The sequence below is a fragment of the Ambystoma mexicanum genome, chromosome 10 (assembly GCF_040938575.1).
Source record: "Ambystoma mexicanum isolate Mex_15411 chromosome 10, UKY_AmexF1_1, whole genome shotgun sequence".
In the NCBI taxonomy this organism is placed as follows: domain Eukaryota; kingdom Metazoa; phylum Chordata; class Amphibia; order Caudata; family Ambystomatidae; genus Ambystoma; species Ambystoma mexicanum.
Window position 1 is genome coordinate 1,689,610,551 of NC_090932.1, and position 24,612 is coordinate 1,689,635,162.

Genomic DNA, 24,612 nt, shown 5'->3' on the forward strand with positions numbered 1-24,612 from the left:
ACGGACAGGGGGTAAATAGATGGTATAAACAAAGGGACTTATCACCCTTGACAGATGCGTCAGCCAATCAGCTCCCTCCAAATTCGAACAACCCAACCCTGGGTTCAGAGCAATTCAAGAGCTGTACTCACCCTCCCCCCAGCCGGCTTGCTTCCCGCCACCATCTCGTTTTCGCTCAACACCATCCATCCCATCTTCTTAACTTAATGATGCTCCTCCACCAGGGCTGCACTGCTCGACTTCCTCCTTCAGCCATGCGAATGGAAGAGGGCCACGAGCAGAGCCCCGCCTTCTGTTTCCATGACAACCAAGACTCTGTCCATTTCCCTGGCCGCCGCGAATGAAGCAGCGTGGCTTTTTTAAAATGTTTTTTTCCTTTTGTAATTGCTATTAGTAGGGAGAAGGTTTGCCTCTGGGTGCTGATAGCAATAATCACCCGTTTGGTGGGCTTCCCTTGTTACCAGCCCTTGAAGCCCACCAAACAGGTGATTATTGCTATATTAATATATTTCAGGTTGCTCTTGATGGAGCATAAAGCATCTTATTGAGGGGTGAAATTAGCTCAATGCAGCAAGGATACATATTTTAGACCCATCCACAGACACCGTAGACTATTGAAAAGCAGAAGTATTCTGGCTATGAGCGCCCGGTGGCGGTGCCGGGGAGGCTCTGCTAGACATAGTTCTATTACATAACTGGGAACAAATAAAAAATAGATTGAACAAGGAATTTAGGAAGGAAGAGGAGGACACGAATTTGAAGCCTGGTAATGTGAATCTATAACTGCATAATGCAGAAAGTTAATTTAAATCGTTCCCTAGAATTGGAAGCTGGATTTTAATGGTTTGGAATGTTGATACGCGCACATTTATTCATGCAAAAGTTATCTTAATATTATAGTCATGAAACAATGTATATGGAAATAGTATATAAGGTTTGTTTAAATCATGATGCAATTATTTATAGAAAAATGTGATGTAATTTTCATGTTTAATTTGACTCAGTTCTGGATGAATTCTCCACAGCCAAATCTTTCGTAGCTTCATGCAATGTCTGTTTGGCTACCTAATGCAGGCACATGGGCCAATCAGAGCTCTGCTAACAGCGAGCGCTCCTCTATTGCCCATGAAATGGTTGGTTGGCGGGGCTGTTGCTACGGCACATCTTTACTCTAGAAGACTGATCGCCAAAGATTTTGTGAACCCACCAGACCCTGGAGTCTCAACATCATCCACCATTTCTCATTGTCTTGTGGTAATAAGCCCCGAGACTACGGGCCATTACCGCATATAGTAATGCCCCCAGGGCCCATAGTTACAGGGCCGGGGGCATTACCGCAGGCAGTAATGGCCCACAGTTTAGGGGCTTATTGCCATTAGTACTCCAGGCCTTTAGACAGGGGTACTAATGTTTTCTTTTCCCGGCTGCGAGATGCTTTGCATTTCGCAGCAGGAAATAAAGTTAAAGAAAATTCAAAAATTGGCCGCTGTGGACAGAAAATCTAGTCTGTTTTCTATTTCTGTGGCGGCCATAGTAAACAAAGAAAATGGCCACAATGGTACAGGGAGAAGGGCCTATGTGTGGTCCCTTCTCCCTTTCCATGGTGGCCTTAAAAAAAAGAAGATGAGTATCGGCGCGAGGCATGCGCACGTATGTCTGATAAGGCTTGCAAATGCACCAATCAGTGTGTTTTTTTCGACCAATATAATCCGCGCCGGGTACTAATGCTTGATAAATCACATGATCTTTGCTTATATTTGATTACTTTTGCATGGATACAAAAGTTTGCTCATCCTTCAATTACACGCACTCACTTAATTTATACAGATTTTAGCACCTGGATCTGATTTTTGCACCTCAATATCGCCTTGAAAACAGAGATCTCTTAATGCGATATCCATGTTTCAGCATTTTCAAACAATTTACATGAGTCCAGCACTAAGTGTCATCAAGCAAGGTATACGTTTTAATTTCCTGACTCTCAGGGCCAAATTCATGGAACTAGCTTTTAGAACGGAGCAAAGTGACTTTGCACGGCCAATATACAAGTTCCACTGATCCTAATTCAGAGCAGTGCAAAGGGTATGTATGCACAGCAACATGACTTTGCGCTGCAAAAGTACTCTTTGCACTGCGCTAAATGGCGTAATTCACAAAAAAAACAATATGTAGTGACTTAGTGTTTTTAGTGAATTAGACCCCTTTAGCATGGTGCATATAGTACTTTTGCAGTGCAAAATGAGTTTGCTCAGCAAAAATACACTTTGCACCACTCTCTGAATTGGGCCTGGTGGAACGTGCTTATTGGCCACACAAAGTCACATTGCTCAGCACTAAATGTTCCATGAATTAGGCCCTCAGGCTCTTGTGGAGTCCCCCATGGCTCCATCCTGTCACTGATCCTTTTAAAAAATCACACAGAGCTTCCGGGCACCCGCTTCAAAGATCCGGCCATAGTCACCCACCAACACGCGGATGATACTCACTTGTACATGAGAGTGCATGAGCGTAAATAGCCCACATGACATCAGCTGTTTCCATTCCTGGATATCAACTGCCTACCTCAAACTCAAGCCATCCATGACCAAAATCGTCCTCTTTGCTCCCCCCACTAAACAACAACTTGTTCAACAATGGCTCAATGATATGCACCTTGAAGAATCTACAGTGCGTAGAGTCAGGTAAATCCTAAGGGTTCACCATTGACAGTAGCCTGTCCTTCTACATCAAAAGTAACTCACTCTTCGAGTCTTAGCAAGCAGGCTTCTGAGCAAGCTTGAGCACTGAGTCTATCTTTGTATCCTTACTTTACGATCTCCTTGTAGCATCTATTTTTGATTGCACCAGCACTCTGATACTGTTACGCTCACCCGGTCTCTGCGGAGGCATTGGGGCATGTTTGCAGACCTCCTGGGTGTGAGGTCGCCCGGGTCCGACTTCGCCCTCTGCGCTTATGTGGTGACTGGTGGTAATAGGTGATGCTGCTCGGGACTGCTCCTGCGTGGAGAATAGGGGGCGTGAGTATGCCAGCTTGTGTGCCTGATCCCCTTCCAGACCCCTTCGCCCAAACCGTGGTACCCATGGGATGCGCTGTCCCTGGAAAGCTCACCTGTTGATTAATTTTGGCGAGCACTCTGTCCTGCTGCTTCTGGCAGGGGTGCTTTTATGATCTGGACCAAGTTCCTTCCCTGGTGCCTTGCACGTAGTAGTCCAGTCCTGCTGTGACTAAGCCACTATACTTCAGGTAGGTATTCCTGTTTGCCTTTGTCTTTCCTTGTCTGTATTTGTTGTATTGTAAAGTTTGTTGTCTTGTTTTGCTGTCCGTTTCACTTTTGATGTTTGCTCTTTTGCTTTCTTCCTTGCAGGTGATGTTGCCGGCCTGGCAGAAGCTGCAGAGCTCAAGGCGGCAGCCAGAGGGAACGAGGAAGGAAGCTGCAGTGGTACAGTAGCTGGTAAGTTGTTAACTAGGGGGTGCGCAGGGTTCAAATGCGGCGCAGCCCTAGGACGGATGTTCCAACCTTGTCTTTCTTCTTCTTCACAGGGTCCGAGTTCGTGGATGCAGAGCGCAAGGCTGCGGCGTCGGGATCAAGATCGCTGGATGTCACAAGATGAGTCTGCAGATGAAGCGATGAAGTACCAGTTTCCTGAAGGTGAGTTTGCAGGAGAAGGCCTGGTTTCAAAGATAAGTAAACTGGTCCAAGCATAGGTGAGCATCACGTTGCACGCGATTGCACAGTAACTCAAAGCACCGGCCTTAAGGATGGAGCAGCTTATATAGCTGAGCTTCTGAAACCACGCCCACCAGGTTCAACCTGCTTGCCACACCCTGCCACACCCAATGAGTCAGCACATGAAGACCAGGCCTAGGGAGCCACACAAGATGAGTCAGCACGTGAGGATGTATTAGCTCCTAGAAAGTTCTTGTAAAATAAAATAACTCCTGCACTGAAATAAGTAAAAGCACTCCTGCACTGAAATAAAGTGTTCCTGCTCACATCTCTATATGAGCCTGGTGCCAAAGGCACCAGGACTGAGTTCAGCCAGGGCCCCTGTGTTTATGGGTCCCAAAGGGACATAAGTGAGTCAAGTGACCCATTGACCCCATCACTAGATGGTGTGGTTTTTGTGTTCTGGGGCCTGTGGCCATGACAGCACTCCCCCTCAAGGCCCCTCTCATGGGTGGTTTCCCCGCTGGCCCTGGTTTAGTGTGGTTATTGCGGTGGAACTGCCTGATTAATCGTGGAGCGTGGACATGCTCACTGGATTCCCAGGTCCAATCTTGGGGTCCATAACCTTTCCAGTTGATAAGGTAGTATAACTTGGACCGGACCATCATAGAGTCTAGGATCCTTTTAACTTCATATTCTGGTTCTCATTCAACTATTTCGGTATCCGGTGGAGTATCGATCCACGTACCTGGTCTCAATGGTTTTAGGAGGGAGACATGAAACACTGGGTGGATCCGCATGTTGGCCGGTAATTCTAATTCTATAGCCGCAGGGTTGATCACTGCTTTGATAGTGTAGGGTCCCAGATATCTGGGACAGAATGCCCGTGGTCCGTTCAGGGGGATGTTCTTGGATGCTAACCTAAACTTGTCTCCGACTTGGTCGTTGGGAATTTCCTTTCGGTGTCGATCAGCAGGCTGCTTCTGTTTCTCTTTGGCTCTGGCAAGATGATCTGCTGCTTCCTTAAGAACCTGTGTGATGGTTTTGTGTAAGGTTGTTACAGCAGGAATTTCTCATGATTTGAGTGGGTCAAACACGGATGTCTGTGGATGTCGACTGTACACTATGTAGAATGGGCTTTGTCCCGTACTGGTGTGAATGGAGTTTGAGTATTCTGCTAACCAAAGTATGTCCTTCCAGGTATCCTTTGTTTGTTGCAGCATACACCTTATGTATTGCTCAAGGGTCTGGTTAGTCCATTCGGTCGGGCCGTCGGTTTGGGGTTGATGGCTTGTAGATAACCGGAGGTCGATTTTGGCAATTTTACAAAACCTTTTCCAGAATGCAAAGACAAACTGAGTCCCTCGGTCTGATATCAATATTGATGGGAACCCGTGGAGCCGGACAATCTGTTCCAAAAACACGGTAGCCAGAGTAGAAGTAGTTGGGAGACCTTTCAAGGGAATAAAGTGGGCCATTTTGGAAAACAGATCTACGATGACTAAGATGGTATTGTATCCGTTACATGAGGGAAGGTCTGTAATATACATTGATAGCATATGCCAAGGTGCTGGGGGTACTTGTAAAGGATGTAGCAGACCTGCAGGATTTTGTTTTTGGGACTTGTGTTGGGAACAGGTGCCACAAGTTGCGATCAACTGGACAATGTCCTTTCGCCAAGTTGGCCACCAGTAATTTTGCCCTTCTACTAATGAATCGTGATAGTTTGCGATGAATTGATTCTATAATTTATTTTCTGTGATGTAAAATCATCCTTGGTAGTATGGTAGGTTGTCCACGATCGTATACCGGTCTCCCTTCCCTAGCCATTCCTTTTACGCCGGTGGACCCATCAAGAGTTGCAGGTAAAATTTTAAGTTGTCTCGAGTGTTGGTTGAGGCAATCATGCCTTGGAATCGTCCTTCCGGGATGATGGCCACGGTGTCTGGTTTAGTGAATGCCTCTTTTCCCTCACTCATGCTAGAAAGGGTGTCCACTTTTCGATTGTGTACTCCGCTTTTATAGGTGATGACAAAGTCATATTCCGCAAAGAAGAGAGCCCAACGGAGCTGGCTTGATGATTCCGCTTTAGCGGTCTTCAGATATTGTAGATTGCGATGATCTGTGACGTCAGTGACTGTATGTCTAGCTCCAAGACTATAATGGGGGTCATTCCGAGTTTGGAGGCAGCCATGGTGCCTCTAAAATTGGGCCGGGTCCCTTAAATGGGGACTTACTAGGTCATTCCAACCTAGGAGAAACCGGTAAGTCCCCATTCAAAAAACGAATCTCCATTCCCATTTGAGCCCCCATAGCGCTCAATGGGAATGGGGAGGGAACAAATAACAGGCCCACTAATTGCGGCCCGTTATTTGCTCCTTGGTCCCTTAGTGGCTCCCGCTAAGGGTGGCTGATAAAACCAGCCGCCCTTAGAGGGACCCGTTAAGGGACCTCATAATAGGGCGGTAAGGGGTTAACGGCACCGGCATCCTTACCGGTGCCATTGACACCCTACCACCAGGGTCGAATGACCCCAATGTCTCCAGACTTTGAATGCTGCCTTAATTGCTAGCATTTCTTTATCAGTGATTGCATAATTCAATTCAGGGGCTGAAAATTTGCGAGACCAGAATGCCACAGGATGCAACTGACCTATTTTGGGGTCTCGTTGTTACAGCACTGCTCCCATTGCTATGTTGGAAGCATCAATTTCGACCATGTATGGTAGTTCTGGTCGAGGATGCCATAGAATTGGAGCTGTGGTAAATGCTTGTTTTAGCTACTGGAAGGCTTTCTCTTCCTCTGTGCACCAATTAAATTGTTTATTTTTCCGTAGTAAAGAGGTGCTTGGGTTGACTATCTGGCAGAACCCTGGAATGAACCGGCGATAAATGTTGGTGAACCCGAGTACACTCTGTACTCCCTTCATGAATGTCGGTGAAGGTCAGTTAAGGATAGTGTCTACCTTGCACGTGTCCATGCATATGCCCCGTGCTGTGAGAATAAAGCCGAGGAATACAACCTCTGTCACATGAAAGAAGCATTTCTCCAATTTGGCATAACGCCGGTGTTGCTGCAGTTTCTCCAAAACTGCCCGGACATGGTTGACGTGGTCCTCCTTGGTGGTCGAATAGATAAGAATGTCATCAATATAGACAAGAGCGCAGACGTTCAACAGTTCGCAGAGCACGTCATTCATGAAAAAATGGAACGCTGCCGGGGCATTACATAGTCCAAAGGGCATAACTTGATATTCATAAAGGCCATATTTTGGGAGAAAGGCAGTCTTCCACTCGTCTCCTTTTTTGACTATTGCTAGATTGTAGGCCCCTCATAAGTTAGTTTTTTATACATGTGAGTTTTTGACTTGATCCAAGAGCTTGGGGATAAGCGGTAACAGGTACCGTTTCTTTACCGTGATTTAGTTAAGTGCTCTGTAGTCAATGCAAGTTCTCAGGTCTCCCTCCTTTTTTTAGGCACAAACAAGAGGGGTGAGGATGCAGGAGACTTGGACGGACGAATGCAGCCATTTGCCAGATAACGATCGAGGTAGGTTTTTAGATGCTGGTTTTTCTGTTCTGTTAGGGCGTAAATCCGGCTGAAGGGAACTTGAGTTCTAGGTACCAGATCAATTTGGCAGTCATATGGTCTATGCAGAGGTAGGGTGTTTGCTTGCTCTTTTTGAAAGATATCTTGGTAATCCAGGTATTGAGGTGGGAGTGAACTGGTGAGGCCCAGTATGGTTTCTTTCTTCGATGAACCTGGCTTGGTAAGACCTTTTAATGAGAATCCCTTGCTATAACAGATATCAGCACAGTCTTTGGGAAAGGTCAGAACTCGTTTACGCCAGTCAATCCTGGGATTGTGGGTCTCCAGCCAGGAAATTCCCAATGTCATCTGGAACTGAGGAGTGCTGATGAGATCGAAGGTGATGTCCGCTTGGTGACCGTCCTGACACAGAAGCGTGACCTTCTCAGTGTAATGCGTCTCAGTTGCCAGGATGATAGCTGAGATCCATCAACTGCTGTGACGTTTTCCGAAACCTGCTTCTGTCAGAGAGGAAGGCCTATCCGGGTAGCCAGATCTTGGTCCATGTAATTTCCCACAGCCCCACTGTCAATGTATGCCTCCAAGGCATGTATTTTCGATGGTTGCTTGTGGTTTACCAGGCGCACAGGGATGACAGATGTGAGGTCTGTATAGGTTCCTTTTCACCGCTCGACAAGTGGACCCCTATGCTTGCCGGGCGTTGGAGTTTTCCGAGTCCTGTTCTTCTTCTTAACACTTGTCAGTTGTTCCAACTGCTTTCCTGGGTGGTTTCACCAGGCATTCTCGGAGATAGTGACCTGCCTTACCACAGTACAAACAAAGCTGCTGCTGTCTCCTTTTCTCCCTTTCTGCCTTGGTGAGTGGGCTCCGCAAGCCTCTGATTTGCATTGGCTCAGACTGATCATAGGATTTGTTTTGATTCTCTCGGGGTCGCAGATAGGCCGACCGCCCCTCGCCCTTGGTCCGATCCATCTTCTGATCCTGCAATCTGTGATCGAGCTGCACTGTCAGGTCAATGTATTTAGCACATATTTCCGGGGGAATTACTACATGGGATAATATGTCCTTAAATTCCCCTTGCATGCCTTGGTAAAAGAGCATAGTTCTTTTCTCCTCTGGCCAGTTAGTTTGTGCTATCAGATGATTGAAAGAAGCAATATATGTTAGTAGGTCTTGATTACCCTGCCGTAGTGATAACAGTTCATTGTCCAGAACCCGCCCTTGAGTATGCCGTGCAAATAGTTTCTCCATTTCATGCTGCAAACCTCCGAAGTCTTGAAGCAAAGGATCATCCTGGTTTACCAAGGGTATTGACCAGCCGCTGCACTACCAGCCGCTGCACTACCTCCCAAATACCACTCTTGCTTGATTGTTGGGGATGCCCCAAGTTGAAACAAGAAATGTAGGCAACATTGATTCATAAAGTTGGCGTACTTATTCGGATCGCCCGTGAAACATTCAGGCGGGGCCAGGGGAACCCCCCCGGACGAACCACCTGTATTGGCATGGGCTGTGGAGGTGCGGCAGGAGGGGCATACCCCGGCAGTGGGACCTGGCCTGCCTGTGCCTGGAGCATTTGCTTTGCTAGTTCATCTGTCTGCTCCTGGTTCTCAATTAGATACCTCCTTAGGGCATTGGTTTCCTGTCTTGAGGCATGAACTTCAGCCCGTAACTCTCCCAGAAATCAGGCCAACTGGTCCGTTTTAAAAATGTCCATCATGCCCAGGCAGATATTCGAAGAGTCTTTGCATTCCGTTACGCTCATCTGGTCTCTGCGGAGGCGTTGGGGCACGTTTACAGCTCTCCCGGGGATGAGGTTGCTTGGGTCCGACTTCACCCTCTGCGCTTATGTGGTGACTGGTGATAATAGGTGATGTTGCTCTGGACTGCGCCTGCGTGGACAATAGGGGGTGTGAGTATGCCAGCTTGTGCCCCTGATCCCCTTCTAGACCCCTTCTCCCAAACCGTGGTACCCGTGGGATGCGCTGTCCCTGGACAGCTCACCTGTTGATTAGTTTTGGTGAGCACTCGGTCCTGCTGCTTCTAGCAGGGGCGCTTTTATGATCTGGACCGAGTTCCTTCACTGGTCCCTTGCACTTGGTAGTCCAGTCCTCCTGCGACTAAGCCACTATACTTCAGGTAATTGTTCGTGTATGCCTTTGTTGTTCCTCATCTGTTTGATGTTTGCTCATTTGCTTTCTTCCCTTGCAGGTGATGTTGCCGGCCCGGCAGAAGCTACGGAGCTCAAGGTGGCAGCCGGAGGGAACAAGGAACGAAGCTGCAGTGTTACAGTAGCTGGTAAATTGTTAACTACGAGGCGTGTGGGGTTCAAATGCGGGGCAGCTCTTAGGACGGATGTTATAACCTTGTCTTTCTTCTTCTTCACAGGATCCAATTTTGTGGATGCAGAGCGTGGTGCTGCGGTGTCAGGATTAAGATCACTGGATGTCAGCAGATGAGTCTGTAGATGAAGCTTTGAAGCACTGGTGTCCTGGAGGTGATTATTCAGGAGAATGCCTGGTTTCAAAGATAAGCAAACTGGCCCAAACAGCGGTCTGCATCACGTTGCACACGAGTGCACAGTAACGCGAAGCACCAGCCTTAAGGATGGAGCAGCTTATATAGCTGAGCTTCTGAAGCCACGCCCACCAGGTTCAGCCTGCCTGCCACACCCTGCCACACCCGATGAGTCAGCACATGAATACCAGGCCTAGGGAGCCACACCCGATGAGTCAGTACATGAGGATGTATCAGCTCCTGGAACGTTCTTGTAAAATAAAAGCACTCCTGCACTGAAATAAGTAGAAGCACTCCTGCACTGAAATAAAGTGTTCCTGCTCACATCTCTATATGAGCCTGGCGCCAAAGGCACCAGGACTGAGTCCAACCAGGGCCCCTGTGTTTATGAGTCCCAAAGGGACATAAGTGAGTCAAGTGACCCATTGCCCCCATCACTAAATGGTGTGGTTTTTGTTTTCTGGGGCTTGTGGCCATGACCAATACTCCTGACCTCTTGGCTGCCTTTCACACAATCTACTATCAGATCCTACTTGACCGCATGCAATCCATTGCAGGAATTCGAGACAATTCTCTACTTTGGATTACATATTTTCATAAAAAACGATCTCTCCGTGCTATGAGCTCCCCTTCTCAAAACCTCTCCCATTAACATTCACAGTATCTCAGGGATGTGCCGTATTCACCTCGTATAGCCGCGACCACCATCCTAATCATCCTGACCACGGTACAATCTTATATTGTATCCACTGAAACTGCCCATTCATGGAATCCTTCTTCGCATGTTGAGATCCCTGCCCCATTACCCATCTGTAAATTGGCCCCCCAAGGCCAATTTGTTCTTCCGGTTTAGTTCACCAGTGAGATTTCTCAATCTGCCTTGTCTGCATCGTATATGTAGTATTTAGGGTTCTTCAAGTACGCAGGCACCAGACAGGAGGCAGGTAGGTACACATGGAAGTTGGTTTATTTGTTACAGGGTAAGTTACAGGAAGAGGGTAGGATCACAAGGAATAAACATCTTCACTGGTCTCTCTCACATCCTTTGTGTCCTAACTGACTCCACTGGAGCCTTGATGTAGTGTAGGTTCCAGTCACTAGGTAACATTCTAATGCTTGCATCTGTGCGCTCAATGCAAGCAGCATACTACACATCTCCTCTCTTTATAACGGACACACACACACCAACAATAAGCACTGAACAGGAACTCACATCAAACCACCAAAACAAACAATCATCACCCTCACAATTACTAACCACTTTCTCAACCCTCTCGGCGTACTCTACATTTGCGTAACGAACATTCCACAGTCATCATAAATATCACCAACCAACCATATATCCAGAACTGCCACCACTGGATCTTATAACTGCCACTTACGAGCACAAACCACATACTAACCACATTCCATCACCTTCCAAGCGTACACACCTTCTACCATATCTGCCACACACGGTCTTGGGTCTGCCACACCCGTAGCACTAACACACGCTCACACGCAATAAACCAATTACACAAACTAAAATTCTGTGACCATAACCATACATAACCATACCATACACACCACCGCTCATTCTCACAACAAAGGAGCTGCCAATTGCACCATTGCTCCAACACTCAACTGCCCCAAGAAACATATAAAAGTAGGAAAAGCAAGAAAAGAAACGAACCACACAAAGATCACATTAAAACAGCATAACTGCATAGGCACAGCACGTGAAAAGAACACACCACGACAGGAAGTTGGCCAAACAACCCATCATGTGTACATACTCTCAATTTATAGAAATTCAAATAAATCATCTAACTCACAAATTATGGATTCATCCCACACCTCACTACTTAATCGGCACACAACCATAGCCCGGTTCACATCCATTGCCCAGACATCATCACACAGTTCATCCAATACACAACTTGGGCTTCACATTAATTTCACTGAATATACAATCCACTCATACGCATTCACTAACTAGCATCATGTATGTTCTAAACACCACGGCGCTCCTACATTCTCATACCGGAGGCGCAACCTCTCTTACTAAATGTGCATATGCATATCACTCATACTCTAATAACTCATATTAGTACACCAACATTGACTGTGTCATACTCACACTTATTCAATCAGGGGCTTGCACCAATAACATGCCAACAACATTTCATATCCCACATGCATGTATGTGCTTCATCACCTAGCTTAATGCCCCACATTTTTCATACATTTAATACAGTTTCCTTAAATTTGCTCATAAAATTTTAAATACACTGTTAGCATAATGCAATGGATTTCATGTCCTACATCTCCCATGTAATTGCACTTCTTAACTTAAAAACAATGTTCTCTATAAGTCCCATATGAAATTCCTATAAGTCCATAGGTGCATTGCACCAATATCCTGTAAATCCTGAAACAGGTTACATCTATATATCCACCAATTACACATGTATTCCATATTATATGCATATACGCTTCAAAAATGCAAAAGGTCTTAAAACCCTAAAAATCCTCAGACATGTTAAGACTACATATCCACAGCGCAAAGCGTTATTTTTTTGTAACCACTTTAACCATCATGCCCCCACATTCACTCTGACTTCATGCATTCTGAACCTTCCCAGCCAGGCCAGACACAAAACTCGCTAGCTCATCACACTCCACAAACTGCATCTTAAACTTAAACAACAGTATTCATTTGCACTACAATACAACCGTTTGCAATGGTAACCAGGAATTAACCATGTCACACTGCATTCACATAAATACCAAACATTGCCACAAGTCCATAAATTACCCGTCGTATTGCTAACTTCCAAAATAAAATCCACAGCTGACATACAGTAATATGAATGCACCGCATTGCCCACCTTTCCAGTTATAGAACTTTGGCACTGCTGCTGCTGTGATCAAAGTCATCCAGAGGCGCTGTCAATACCCAACATGGAGCGTGAGACCTTCTTTTTAAAAAACTGAACATAAAAACTATCAACTCCATGACCCTTTTTTCCAATGTTTACGGAGTCTCTACACGAACGGATGCGAACCCTGGCACATCACCATTCGAAGCTTCACCAACTCTCAGCACAGTTCCACGACGTCATCATTAACTTCTCAGCAGGTGAGCGGCCAACACTGCATCACAGGGCCCCTCATGTTAACGCTCACAGAGCCCTTGATGTACATCACGCTTCAGTCCCATGAGTCAACATTATTACATAGCCGCCCTTACTCATCTAGCCTGCCAGTATGGCAAAGTACATTGAACAACAACCTTATTAACAGTTGCAGGGCATCTCTCTTGACTACGACCGCATTGAAAGGTTTGCCGAACAGTCAATAACAAATAACAAACGCTCATCGCACGCTTGTTTGCTCTCACAAAGAACGTTCCTTTACACAGTTCATTCAACGGACCTTGGAAAGTTCCTCAAATCTCATTTTAGTTTTTTTTTTTTATTAAATGAGCAGTGTGCACACTTTAGTACTCTGTACACTGTCTGGCACCCACGGCTCCATTTTAACAGAGCTGCTGACATAAACACTTTCAAGCTCAGTGTCATAATCTGTGCTGGGATTGATTATGGCTATGTGTGTTGTGATGGTAGTGATGTCACTAACATTCTAGGTGGAGTGTTGGTGTGGTGATGTCACTGGGACTCTAGGTGGAATGTTGATGTATGTTTGGTGTGCAGGGTTCTACTGGTGTCAGGTGGACCTAAGGTGCTGGGCTAGATGGATGTCCCAGTGCTTTCTCTACTTAAGAACTAAGAGCAATGCACCTACATGTAAACTACTTACCTTCTGGTGTTCCTGATTGGGAAGGACCCTTAGTTTATATCACTCAGACTTCACTATTTTATCCAAGAGCCTTTCCCAGCTCATTTCACAGCCTAATCGCAGTACCTTATTTTTTGCTCACTACTTCTCTGGCTGCCTGCAAGGGAGAATATGTTTTCCCATCCCCAACAAGACTTATCACCAGCTTCATTTCTCTGGGCACTTTTCCCATGTTCTGCTTTACCACTGGCCGCCATCTCACCACTGGACTGCCAACTGCCATCTGCCATCTCGGGACCCTCATTTAAAAGCATCTTTGTCGCCACTGTAGCATTTAGAGTTCTTCAATTATGCAGGGACCAGACAGACAGACAGGTAGGTACAAATGGAAGTTGGTTTATTTGTTACAGGGTAAGTTACAGGAAGAGGGTAGGAGAGCAAGGTATAAACATCTTCGCTGGTCTCTCTCCCATCCTGTGTGTCCTAACTGACTCCACTGGAGCCTTGATGTAGTGTAGGTTCCAGTCACTAGGTAACATTCTAATGCTTGCATCTGTGCAATCAATGCAAGCAGCATACTACACAATAATTCAGAGATGTTCCTCCTCCATCTGCCAATTGCAGCACAGTTTCATTCACCGCATGACTGCAAGGCTTAACTGGGAACCCATCCCATGATTCCCTCACCAAGGCCATCAGAGTACCAAGCGCTGGAACTTCCTTTAGATGATAGCCGTATCCTCATTATGCACATCGCCCATCAAACCCTTATGCCCAAGTCCACGAACACGGTACAGGCCTTAGTCTGCATCGGCTCAGAGGCACTGCAATCATAAAAGGAAATCTATAGCTGACCCCTTTGGTGGCCATTCACCGGACCCAGATAATGGTGCCGATGGAAGTCAGGAGCCGCCTGAGCTCCCTAACCCATGCCCCAAGCACAGTGCCTATTTACCAGCAGTCCAACTGGTGATAGAGTCCTTATGCGTCTGCACAAACCAATCCACATGTGTTGCAGTATTGAAACCCGGTAATAAGGTCTAAAGTCCGGAACCCCAATTCCCCTCTTCCTGCCCACCGTCCTTTAACTAAAGTGTTAATTCAAGGCAAACCTGTCAACTCACCCCCTCTAGAGTCAGTTCTTTCTGCCAATCCCCATGTCCGTCCATAGGCATTATTGGAACCTTTGCCTACTTCAACAAAATACTCGTACCTCTTTCCCCTCCCATTCCAGGTGGCGATGGAGTGGGGGTGACAAATATTGAGACACAGGACCTGCACATTAAGGTCATGGATAGTTGAGGTTTGGATATAAACAGGAGGAGTGAAGTCATGACTCCTGGAGTGGAGATATTGGATGGAAGCCAAGGGGATGTGGGTAGGTTAAGACAGGAACTAGTCATAATGAGGAGACTAGGGATAGAGAGGATGAAAGCCTGAGGCAGGAGAATGGAAACCTTAACAATGAAGACTGGAAGAGGGCAAGAGGATGGAGGTGGTCTGTTGTACTGGCAGGTCCACATGAGCTAAGCACTTTACTAGCCACACTTTATGATGGTGGCTGGTGAGTGGCACCCTGGAGGTGGAAGGTTAAGGCAGTCCTTGCTCTCAGATGACATGAGCAGGTGAACAGTGGAGAGCAGGTCTGTGGTGAAGTTCTGTTCCAGTGATGGTGGTGCCAGTGTTTGGCTGCTCAGGCAGCAGCCCTGGTGTGCGAACTGGAAGCCACAGATTGGCCAGTCCAAAAGAGACCTTCGAGGCATACAGAGAGGCCCTCTCCCAGAGCCTGCATGAGCAGGACACAGGCGGTGGAAGGAGTCTGACGCAAAGTCACAGTCATGACGGTGCCGGCTTCTAGAGGCACATCCAGCAACTGGGGGTGTGCATTGAAATGAGGTGCGGATTATGGAAAGAGGGATATGTGGATAGGCGCCATAACTGGGAAGTGGCCAAACACACTAAATAACTCTACAGAAAAAGAGGATGTGTTTATAAAAGGTTCATGCACCAAAAAAGTCAGACACACAAAGGGCACTTGAGTGACGGATTGTTATCAATGACGGATGGGGCCATAGAGTTTCTGCATTAATATCAAGACCGGCCCATGCACAAATAGGTACACATTGCTAGGATGGCTCTATAGAAAAAAGGACAATCCTGGATGATGAAAGGGTCATGTAAGTAAAGGGGAAGCCAGTTCATGAGTCGCTGCCTGTACATGTCAGACATCTAGATAAGAAAGGGGATATATATACACAAAAGAGCTATATGGTGAAAAGGAACTCTATCGAAAAAATGCTGCTGTTGAGGAAGGGGGCACAGACATAGAGGTCTTATAGTAAAGAGGGCACAGGTTCAAATTACACATGAAGATGTATTTGTCTTATACACGCACAGATCCCTTGGGCAAATGGGCCTTGCAATGAAGGGAGCATGTAGCTGAAGTGACTGTGTATAGGGGAGGAGGTGAGGATGGAGGTGTTGCAGAGAAGCCCCTCAATGCTCACCAGAAAGTATGCATGGCCACTAGAGGAAGAGGCCAGGCCCACCTCGAGCAGGGAGAACAAGGGTTATTTCCACACACATAGCGAGGCGCCTGCAAAGCACTCTGCTGCCAGTAAATTAGTAAAAGCAACCCATTAAAAAGCCACACAGCGTCATCAGTGAAGTACATTACATAAGGTACACATCTGCATCTGAGTGGCTGGTTGGCGCAACCCTGTCTCCATAAGGGACGCCAGGTCATTGGTCCCAGCCACATCTGTCCATCTCCACCCACGTAGGCTTCTTCTTGCACATCATCAGACATGAGGCTACAGTTAATTGCTCATCATATGAAGAGTAAAACAATACATCCTTTAGCTCTACCCTATTCAACAGCAGGCAATGCAGACAATGGCTAAGAGGATACCTCAGGGTTGTTGTAACTGACAAAGCCCAACTGAATTCCAGACACGTCAGCGCCCTTCCAATGCTCACCACCCTAGGTTTCTTGTTTTGCCCCTCCTGTCACCTCGCAGCACAAGTCGCATAACCCATAGTGAAGGTCGGAGGCTCGTGTTCACCTTCTCGTGGGATCACTTTTCACAGGGAGCTCTCAACCCCCTCGCGGCCTTGCAGGGCCGTTCCTCCTGGGATACGAAATGCTGGCAACATGAGACAATGAAAGGTCTATGAAACTCTGCAGCTCTGGCCTTTCTCACTGGTGCTCATGATACAACCTAGTTTAGCATTCACTTATTTCCAGGTTTGTGGCTGGGGCCTGCAATCCCGGCTACAGTGTACTGTTAGGCCTTGATCTCAAAATGGCTGCTATTATCTAAGATGGCGTTTGATTCCCAGTGTGCTCCAAACCCACGGCCTGCACTACCCTCTCCACACAATAGCCCCTGTCACCGCCCCCGGAGCCCTACACTATTCCTGGGCAACTATTGTACACTTCCAGGCCTTTACTTCATCTGAAACTGCTTAGGGGTTTGAGACGATCGTCCCCCCTTTCCAACAGTGTGTGATGGTGTGCCTGATCTGTTGACTGACAAATTTGATATATATAGACAAGCTTTGTCCATATATGCCACCATATATAGACCAAATTACTGTAGAGATGAAACATCCACTTACTAGTCCATATAGTACAAAGGCCCCCAAATAGACAAAGCAGTCACACACAAACCAAGCAGGTACATGGGCTATAAGCAGCGCAAGCTAGAGGGGTCCTTAAGACTGATAATTTCCTAAAGGACTTTGAGTGATAGTTCAACATATTGGGCCTCATTACGCGGTAGGCGGTAAGGGATTACTGCACTGGTAAGGGCACCGGTGCCGGTAATCCCTTACCACCCTATTCCGTGGTCCCTTAACGGGTCCCTTCCTTAACGCCTGGTTTGAAGTTAAGGGACTTCAAAGCTAATGACGGTACCGCAAATTGTGGTACCGTTATTAGCTCCATCCCCATTCCCATTCGAGCCCTATGGGGGCTCTAATGGGAATGGGCAATGGTTCCCGGAATGGGAACTTACCGGTCCTCCAAGGTTGGAATGACCCAGTAAATCCTTATTTCGGGGACCGGACCCGGAATGTGGTAAGGGGGTAGCCATGGCGCTAATAGCGCCATGGCTACCGCCTACCGAGTATTGACGCCCATTGTAAAAATGTTGGGGGCAGGACTGGCTCCAAGGTTTCTTGCAGGGATCACAGCTGGCGTGGGACGAGCCAATGCTATTTTCTGAGAAAGAAAAGGAAGTTTTAATCCTCCCATAAATGTTTCTGAGAATCTAGGCTGCCCTTTACAGTGGCTGTGCGAAAAGTTGTTAAAATGTCCAATCTTGTGCTGCAAGCTCAAAATGCTAAGTGGGAGATGTGAGCACCGTTTCCTCGAGCTGTCTTCAGGCCTCTTATCGGCTTCAGCCAGCGTGGAGTGGAGGACTCAGCAGCAGCCAATGCATGCCCTTAGAGCTGCACCAAGTCCAGGCTGTCATTAGGAAAACTAGAACTCTTCAGCGATTCTGACGACTGCATAATCTGTGATAAATGCACGTGCAAAGGAACAGAACAAGAACGAGAAAGAAACATGTGCATTGCCTGTGTATGCAACACGTGCATTACAAGCTGCCATTCCCTGACTGCCATGAAAATCATGCATTTTCATTATTCAAGGAACTAAGTTTCCTCAAGGCCTGAAACCGGTAGAGGGCACAGAACATAAAATCAAACAGATATATATATATATATAGGTATGTATTAATGATAAAGGGTAAAGGGTACTTGGCCAGAAATAATAGCAACAAGCAATCAATAATCAATACTACTAACAGTAAAATAATAACCTTGCCAGCATGGGGAGGAAAAGAGTTCCAGTGGTGTGGGGCAAGAAGAGAGAGGTGCAAGGAAGTGCAGAGGTGTCTGCGGAAGGAGAGATTAGGGGGTGCACAAGCGAAAAGGATACCTGCTAGGGGTCTTTGCAAGCAAGTGGTCAGAATTTAAAGAGGGGCAGCTTTTTTCATGGAAGGCCCTCATGCATGATGGTGGTGGTGTATGGAGGTTATAGAGAAGAGTGTAGGCAGTGGTGAAAGGTAGGCACTTTGCTCTCCAGAGAGAAGCAAGAGAGGGAGAGGCCACGGAGGAGGATGGAACAGCAGTCGAGTGGCCACGGCAATATGTGTGATTTTGCTGGAGCTATAAGAGAGTGGGGGGGGTGCTGTTCGTAGATTGAGCAGGTTATTCCAGCCACACTCGAGGAAGACGTGTTAAAGTGGTGAAGGATAAACTAATTACTGAGAAGGATCACCATATTGCTCAGCTTGGGAGAGGAGGACAGTAAGTCTGGTGGGCGTAAGAAGGGCAATGGAAATAGAGAGGGACCATTGGAGGAGGAAGGAAGATTACTTCTGTCTTGGAGGAGTTACCATTAAGATAACTAAGTGCCACCCACTGACAGGTCACAGTGAGACAAGCAGATATGTGAGCAGAGAAGTGAAAAGTTACAATAGGGGAGGTGAAGAAGATGTACATATTGTCCCCATAGAGGTTGCTGGAGAACCCTAAGAGAACCAATGGGAGGTGCCAAAGGGAAATCAACAGGGAGGGATGTTGGATCACAGGTGCCCATCTTTCATTGAGATGTTGAGGGACAGATGATAAAGGAAGGATGCAACACATTGAAGGATGATGTCTTGCTTTCAGAGGTCTGCAAGGGTCCAAGGAAGCGAGCATTCATTCTTTGTATCAAACACAGTCAAGAGGTTCTGAAAGATCAGGACACAAGATAGTTTGCAGGGGTGAGCAGAGGTCAGAATGTCACCAGTTTTCCTTATAGGATGGCCTGCAGCTATACCAGGCAGGTCTTATTCTAAGAAAATCCTCAGCAGAACAAAAGAAAGGACATCGCCTACGAAGCCATCTGTTCCTGGGATGCTTAAACATGTAATACCAAATCTGGGAGCATTAATCCCAAAGCCTTTGCTCCTTTAAATTGAATATGTTTTTTGCTAATCAAGACTCAATGTCTCTGAACAGAGCTCAGATTTTGGAAAAATTCCATCTTTAAGACTTTTGGATTCTTCTGACTTTCATTTGGTGGAATTTGTAGAGGACCATCACACTGATAGAATGCTTCTGCATTTGAAATCTAATTTGATTTTTAATGTATTTGATTTTGAAGGAACTGGAATCTTTCCTAATATGGGCCTGTATGCATCAAGATACACTAATAGATCAGAAAAGTGTCGGCCTATGTGGCCTGTTGGGTTGAGTGGCGATGTGTGCATGGGGGATGGTACAAGATTTATATATGTGAAAACTCAGACTCAATCTGCTGTATCCTCGGGTTATGATTGGTCTTGGTTCGCCTCTTCTTTCAATCAGACAAAGGTAGAGTGGACCGGCATCATCTTTAGCCAATCAATTTGCTCCCTCTTATCATGGGATACCAGGGATGTTTCTAGCTCCATCTCTCATTCTCAAGGGTTGCTTGAGATATCAAATTATGATATTATTGTATTTCAGGAGGTTTAGCTGATGACCATGCCCATCTTAGATGGCTTCACTATACACTTGGAGAAGGCAAAAACGTGTGATTAGGGTGACCATTTGGGGGCCTCTTAATTGGGGTTAAAAACTGCCACTCTATTGAGTTATGGGATGGCGAGTCAGAGCCAATATGTGCTCCTATCTTTTCTTGGCCTAGGCTACACATGGAAAAATCAACTTTCCTGTTACTCATTACGCTTTTTTGGAGTCCTATGTGAACTTAAGTTTTCCTCCTCTTAGAATCGCTTGAATATATTCTCTTAGCCTAGTATAACAATTTTAAACGTGCGCAGAGCCACCTCTGGTTCCGGAAGTAACGCAAGACCTTCTTTATCGCTTCCTCTACCCTGCTGATGCAACTGACTGCTCCACGCACTGGTCACCTGCTCACCCTCTGAACTCAGGCCCAGGCTTCTACATGTCCAGTTGCCCTGGCACTGCCTCTGGGCTCCCCAGCACTTAAGGGTCTGTATCTGCAACCCTACAGTCCCTTCTCTCTGCAATTATGAGCCACCCGCTGGCTGCATTTGTGAGTTAACTGCACTTTCCCCTTCCACCTTCTCCTACCCCCTGGCACTTCTACCCTTCTGTCGTCCCTGCACTTGCACGATCTGAACGACACAATGCCTGGTAAAATCGTTATTTTGTCCTCGTTTTGTTTTTACCTCCTTCTCTTGTCTCGCCTAGAAACCCTTGTATACGGCATGTTATAAATGCCACATCATATCATTATGAGATGGGGATATTGTGATAATAGACAATTTTATTTTGTATCATACCTGATACAAGTGTCCATTCTAGTACCCAACCGTGGGCTCAAATGGGTGGCTCCCAGGACAGGGATGGCCTGGTGTGGAATACATTTATGTCAAACTGGCACACGTGTACGGTAAACAGTAATGTTGTTGGTGATATGGCTGGCTTTCACACTTGGCACAGAGGAACTAGTCGAACTACAACCAGATGTCAGCACCTTCACACATGAGACGGTTGTCTGAAATCAGCGAAAACATCAATGTCATCTTAGAAGGACCAGTCCTGACATGAGGAACAAAACTCAAGGACTATGCCCGAGGATTAGATTCAGGATATACTTCTGGGCACAGTTGCTGAGTACAACTCAATCAATATGGTGGCGGATGCTGCTGAGGCCGTGAACTATCCAACAGAATACCTCAACTCGCTCAACCCTATGGGAATGCCGCCACATCACCGTTGACTGAAAGTTGGGTCACCCATCATGCTGCTTTGCAATTGTGACCTACCTAGCTTGTGTAATGGCACAAGACTATGCATTAAAAAACTGATGCCCAACGGACTTGAAGCAACACTGTTCACTTGGAAGAGAAACAAAAAATGTTGTTTATAAACAAGCCTTACAATGAACATGTACTTTAATAATATTGAACTTTAGGTCCATAGTTGTTGGCAGCGTCGGCATCGTGTCACCCATCATGCTGCTCAGGAATCTCTATGTTGTTCTCACGTACTGTTACACATTTCAGAATAACTTTTTAAGAAGAACAATAAATTGTTTTGTGTAGTCTTTATAAGAATGTTTTTTTTTATTAGAAATATTCGAAAAAATGTAGTCAATTCTTTTTTTCACCATTCTTATGGAGCCTTTCCGAAAAGTGTAAAGCTACCTTAAGGTATTTGTAACAAATAGTGCTTATAAGAAAATGTAATCCTGGGCAACTCTGGGTGTATCAGCTAGTCATGTATAAATGTGACACAAGACATTTTTGGAAGATTATCGTTAAAACGGATGTGAGTCCTGTTAACGTAAGAGCAGATTCGGATTGCCAAACACATTTTATGAATACATTTGGGATTCCTACACAGATCAGGCCATCTTTCGATCTAAACTATTTGGGTGCCTGGTATGGGTCCTATACCCACCAGTCAAATATATATAGAAGATTAGGAAATGTAAAATGTCTGTAGTGATGGCCCTGACAAGATCCCAGTTATAGTTTTCCAACAAAATCCAGAGCTATGGTCTAGGGTGTTGCTGGCTCTTTTTAACAATATGTCACAGTTTGTTTCCCCTCTTTTTAGCATGCTTCCTATATTGTAACAATATGCAAGACGTGGGAGCGCCATGAGCCGGGCAACTACTGCCCTATGGAGTTATTAGACGCTTCATCTAAGATCTCTGTGTCATTCCCTTTGGACGATCTTGCTGCATTGGGCCTTATCAATAGGTCGGCGGCCATCTTAGGTTTGAAACAGACTTTCCGAACGGAGGCAGTACTTCTTGGAATCGCTTGTTGGTAAATGGACTCTTTACACAAGCACGCTAAAAAAATCCAAGGCAAAATCTCCATATGGCTTCAGTAGATCTTTCCTGAGCTTTCTATTGTGTCGATCGTACAAGTCTGTGCAGCAAGCTATACAACTGAGGAATACCCAGGGGCTTTGTAAATAGCTCAGCTGCATATTAACACAACAATTCAAGTGAGACTAATATGGGAACCTGTTAAGTGACTTTTGTTCGCCTTAGACAAGGATGCGTCCTCGCCCAGTGCTTTTTAATATGTGTCTGTCTGACTCAATAGGCCACTTAGCCCGACACCTACATATCCAGACTTGGTTGCAAGTTCTCTCTAATAATAACCCTGGTTCAGTGACTTATTAGCATTCATGTCCTCTTGGGAGAAAATGTTTACAATTCTAGAAGCTAATTGTTGGTTTTACTTTTTTTTAATGTCTAAATTATGAATCAGTCATTAACTTTATTACAGCTGTAGGGCCATAAAAATACATACTAACACATACAAATTACAATAGAATTAGAAACAATCAACGTCCTTCCATAATATAATATGGCATTTGCAATAGTCCCAGAGTCGCACACTTGACTTCGGGTCCATTGCTCAGTTAAAGATTGATTACAGTTCCACGAACCCCAGGCCAGTTACAATTGCACAAGGCCCTTTTCCCCAGTGGTGTTGGATAGCACGGAATGTTTAGGCCTGGTTTCAAAGGGGTAAAACATGTTTTAATGGGTGTAGGGACTAATTACAATCATACTATTGGGCATTTGGCAGCTAATTCCGAGGGTGCCATTGGCCACTCTCTGACCCCTAAATTCTATTTGGAGAAAATCGCAAGTGCTCTCCCCCGGGTAGTGCAGCTTGGTTCTGTTTATGAGCGCATGCTTGTTCCAGTTGGTTTAGGGCCAGTTTGGTCACATTGTGCAGGAATACTATGCCCCTCTTCAGGCCCCCCACCACATCTTGCTGTTGACCATAAACCCCCCCGGGTTGCGATCCACAAACCCTAGGGCAAGCATCGCTAGAGGCATGGTTTCCTGTTCCATAACCTGACCTACCAACTGGTTTGTCATTCCACGGGTTGGTGCTTGGAGCATAATCTGCTCACTGGGGTGTAAGCTGCTATATGGGTCCATGGCCTTGGGATGGGCACAGGGCAACGAGAATGGGTAGAAGCCTGGGGAACCTGGTTTGCCAAGGTCCTGTTAGGACCAGTGATTTCTCTATTAATGTGGATAGGCCCCAACCCCATCTTACTGGTGCCCTTATGTTTGTATGTGTGAAGGCATCAGAGTTACTGTGGGCTACCTCCTAAGTGATTGGTTAACCCCTGAAGTATCCACCAATTCCAATGGTGGCCCCTCCATGGCTCCCTCCCTCTCCTGGACTTCTAGAATGGTCATGAACAGTCTACTAACTCGGACAAGATGAAACTGCATATACATCCATGAATCATGGGTCCCCCCTCGACGGCTCAAACAGCAGTGTTCCCAGTGTGTGTACCAGATAGGATGCGGGTGCTTGGGGGGCTATTGGGCTAGTATTCAACAGGGGGCTTCTCTCAGGGCACAGATCTGGATCTTTTTAATTCAGGGCTAGGCCTATAAGGGGGAGATTAATATTAAAGGCAGTGTCCAGGGCAGGGAACCATCTACCCTCCACATCCTCAGGTTCCATTTGGGCCATGGGTGTTGCCAGACTATTCAGGGCTGGGGGTGATGCCAGCGTCTTGGAATCGGGTTTGGGTCCCCATAGATTTGGAGTCTCTTTGTCCTTATGATCTCTCCTTGGGCTTTCCATGGTTAGCCCAGCCCCCAGTATCCAGTTTGGCGGTGGGTTGAGGGTGGGATTCTGGCCCATGCTAGCCAGCACTGTCACAGACACAAATGTTGGTTCATTACATTCCATAGCAGGGAGGATATCAGTTGGGGTGGTGGCGGGAATCATTGATGGATAATTATTGGAAGTCAAAGCCTCAGCGGCTGAATGATTAAGGCTTTTCCATTTCCACCCCCTACACTGCCTTCATGGGGGTTGTGCCCACCCGGAACCCTGTATGTGACCTCAGCCAGTACTAGGTCAGATGAAGGATCTACAACAACAGTGTCTGCTGAATTGACTCTGGACAGGTGTTCAGGGGTATGGATGTCCGCTAAGCCACAGTTGGAGATGTGTAGTTTATCCTTCAGTTTGTTGACTGGATGCCCCCAAGGATCCTGGTTATCACCAGGAAACTGATGAACATCTTTAATCATGGAGTACGCCTCTCCCGTGAAGTTTTGGGGGGCTTT